This window comes from Podarcis pityusensis (genome assembly GCF_964106645.2).
Source record: "Podarcis pityusensis genome assembly, chromosome: W".
Lineage (NCBI taxonomy): Eukaryota > Metazoa > Chordata > Lepidosauria > Squamata > Lacertidae > Podarcis > Podarcis pityusensis.
This window is the reverse complement of record NC_138045.1, coordinates 16,284,972-16,288,943: the sequence shown is the minus strand read 5'-3', so window position 1 is coordinate 16,288,943 and position 3,972 is coordinate 16,284,972.

Here is a 3,972-nt window from a genome sequence, read left to right as displayed (position 1 = left end):
AAGCTCTATTTTTCCTGGATACATGCTATGCATATTACGTACTACATTGTTTATTTATTTTTTGTTTGAATCGGGTGCTCAGCTTCTTCTACCATTGCAAGGAAATAGCCTCCTATCCTGAGCAGTACTGAGTGTCCAGCCAAGCAGGGGACTGGGATGCGGGCCTCACTGGAGTCCCTTGGGCACGCCCATTGTGCAGAACCTGCCTGGCCAGAGCCCCCTCTGACAGCAGGCACCATGGGGGGGGGGGGGAAGAGATCTGCTCGGTGGTGAAGTGCCCCCACTTTGCATGCCAAAGGCTCCGGGTTCAATCCCTGGCACCCCCCCTTAAAAGGACCCTTGGCCGGAGAGCTGGTGCCAGCACAGCAGACAGTACCGGTGGGTTAGATGGACACCAGTGTCCGCCAGATTCTTCTGTTCTGTGCCTTGGTGGAGCAGGTGTGATGAAACCTTGGGCCTCACCCCGGAGGTTTCTGAGCTACAATTCCCCTCAGCCCCAGCTGATGGTGGTTGATGGGAGTTGTAGTCCAAAATATTTCTTTGTTTGCATTTGTATCCCACCTCGTTCTCCAAGGAGCTTAACGTGGCAGAGGTACAGGGTTCTCCCTTCCCGAATGAATCCCATCGCAGCACTCTCTAGCAATACCATTGCAGTGCCTTTGAGTGCATGCAGAGTGCCCATACCCTGTGATGCCTTGCGACTGGCCTTCGCGTGGCTTTATCCACCAGGGGTCGCCGCGAGGGGCGGAGAAGGGCTATAGTTCGGAAGGTCCCAGGCTTAGTCCCCAGGGACATCTCCAGCAAGCAGGGCTGGGAGAAGACTATGAGGAGATGCTGCCAGTCAGTGGAGACAATTCCGAACTCTATAGACCAGGAGTCTCTGACTTGGCAAAAGGCAACCGCCCCACGTTCTTCTGTTCTTCTATTATTCTGCGTGGAGCAAATGGGCGCATGAAAAAGGGAGTGAAAGAGAAGGAGGGGCACACATTTCAACACGACACCCTGGTCGGGTGCTATTTATTCATTCCTTAAGTGCATTTATATCCCCTCTTTTCCTCGGAGGAGCTCAATGTGACATCCACGTGGCGTCCAGAGTGGCGCAATCTAATCCCAACGACAACCCTGCGAAGTAGGCTAGAGTGACAAGCAGTGACTGGCCGGGGGGGGGGGGGCAACTTGTATGAAATATTGTGGGAGGGCAATAAGCCCCTTCCCGCATAATCGACTGTCCCACCCAAATATTTGATTAGGGGGTGGGGAAAGGGACCTCGACCCCTAGGAGTTGGCTTCCATGGACTGGCCTCTAATGCCACACGCAGAGAGCTTCGAGGCCGAGTGGGAGGATTTGAACCCAGCTCTCTCCCAGGTCCTAGTCTGACAAACTAATCACTATGCCACCCCGGATCTCTTAAAAAGAGCTCCTTCAACAACGGAGGCCAAAAGGCAACATGAAAGTGTAGTGATTTGGGAGGACTAGAGGAAAGGGAGGGGGCGCTGACACCAGCCGCTCTTAAAGGGCTCAAAAGAAGAGGAAGGATGTGCGCGAGAGCAGGAGTGACGCGAGGAATCAGGGCATCATTGGCATGGCGCATAATTGCGCAGGGGTGCGCGCAGACCTCGATGCACGCAGCCTCAAGCGCTTCTGGTTTACTCTTCGGCGGCCGATCCCGAGCGGTCATTCGCTGCTGGAGACATGGGGAGGTGGAGATAACAGAGGCCGGAAACATCTTTGCTAGCGGCACCAAAGAAACTCAGCGGTAGGCAGAGGACTTCCCAAGGTGGCAGAGAGGGGGAGCCCACGGCCATGTTGGCTGCCAGTCCGGTGAGCGACGGGCCACGGGGGGTCGACCACACCTGAACTCCCCATTCTCATTTCCCGTCGACCGGCTTGCAGGAATTGGTGGGACTTTGCTGGGAGGTCCCTTCCCCAGCTTTCTGAACAATTTAATTTGTAACGCACTGCCTTTCTGGCCAAGGAACCCAAGGCGGCTCACCATTTTCGAATGCAGAACCCAATAAATTACACAGCATAAACCAAGAAGTTCTCGCTGAAGTAGGAAACAGACCGAGGTGAGGAGTTGAGTTTTGGCGCGCCTCTTCCGCTCCAGATGTGGTCCCCAGGCTCCAGCAGCCTCTGGAGAGCCGCAGGCCCCTCATCCCCAACGCTCCGAGCTTGGGGAGGGCTGTTGCGCCAGCAGCCTGCTTCCAAGATGCATCTGGAGGATGGTCTTATAAGAATTTGAAGGTCTTAGATAGGTCATTAATGTTCATAAATGGACCAAGCAAACACGTGCATAAATATAGAAACCACATGTCTGGAGCAGCACAGGAATACAGTCCTGAAACCATTTTGACTCCCAAACTGACCAAATGTTTCTCTCCAAGGAGGGAGAGGGAACCTTCCCATTGTCCCAGGAATTAAGTGATTACCATCTCTGAGGACTAGCCAGGTTCCCCAGGTAATCCAATCAAGTGACCATTAACAGGTAACTGGCCAGACAGGAGATAAACAACGCACTCAGATTTCTGTTGTAGACCCCCTTTTCTATGATGTAGGTGTGATGTATCTGGAGGGTGGTCTTGGGCTACACCCCTTCTGTGATGTATGTATGATGTTTCTGGGGGTGGTCTTGGACTCCAGGGCGGGCAATTTAAAATGTCTATATAAGGGTGGGCACACCTTTGTTGTGGGCCCTCCTCCCTCCTCCTGCGTGTGAGGGGAGCACCCTGTTGCAACAGCTTTAATAAGGATCAGGCTTACTAGCTGCTTTGCTTCTCAATAGTCTCTGGTTGACCTCTGTTATATTCTCCTACCAATAGGGAACCCACTTAAGGACTCTATACGGGCTCTTGCATACCCCATAAGGGACGAAGGGCAGATTTGGTTTACAACAGAGGGCAGCGTGAGAAAAGCATATCGGACCAGCAAGGTCTTTGGTTGGACCTCCCAATGTTAGCTGCTGGCTGAGCCGCTGGCTTCTAGCTCATGCACAGACCGCTGGGGTGCACAGATGGGGCGGGTTGTTCCCACTCCAAATTAAGTTTTTTTAAAAAATTTCTCATTAAATAATTCTATATTGATGCGGAAGGGGGGGGCATGTCTTCTTCACCTTCTTCTTCGCTACAATATATCCATTTATTTCCAATTGTCAATGTCAAAAGGGACTAAAATCTATAAAATTCATAGAAAATCAACGTGCCAATTTGCTCAATTTCTCTAGGACTCCATGACACCTCCCCTGTCCTCCATAATCCCTCAAGCAAGGTGTCAAGACCCTAATCCTGTCAAATCGCTCTGCCAAGCCCTTCCTCCAGGCGATGCCAGGTGACAGACTATGCATACATGGACCATTGTCTTCTCATCACCGGTACTCAAGAGGTGCTTATCTGCGCATATCTCCAGCTCTGCATATTCCCCCCTCCCTCCTACATATGTTAATCTGGTGTAACCCAACCTCTTCCTAATGTATTCGTGATGTAACTGGGATGTATTTTGCACTGTATTCTGGGACATGGAGGGAAATTTCAAAAGTTCATGTCACCCCTTTCTCGCTGTTCAATCTCGCCTTGAACCTGTTGCGCAATAAACTTGGATCTTCTGCAGTTTGCTCCTGTCTCCGGCTGAGCTCATTTTCTTCCGCAGGGACCCGCGGACTTAGTCCGACGAGCTGGGTGGCAGAGTAGCCCCGCACCCAGATTTTACCGTAACAGTATATATCTACTTTTCCATCCCCACTTTCCCCCACTTTTTCTATTTACTTATTACAATGGTGTTTTTTCCCCCTTCTCTTTTCTGAACAAACAAACAAACCATTTTCAGTAGGATTTTTTGTGTTTTCTTTTTCTTTCTTTCTTCTTTTTCTCTCTATCTCTTTTCTCTCTTCCTTATCTTTTCTTTTTCATCATGTCTTTTGTCTGACACTATAACTTGAATCACCACAGCGACTTTTGATTTTTAAATAGAATTCCATT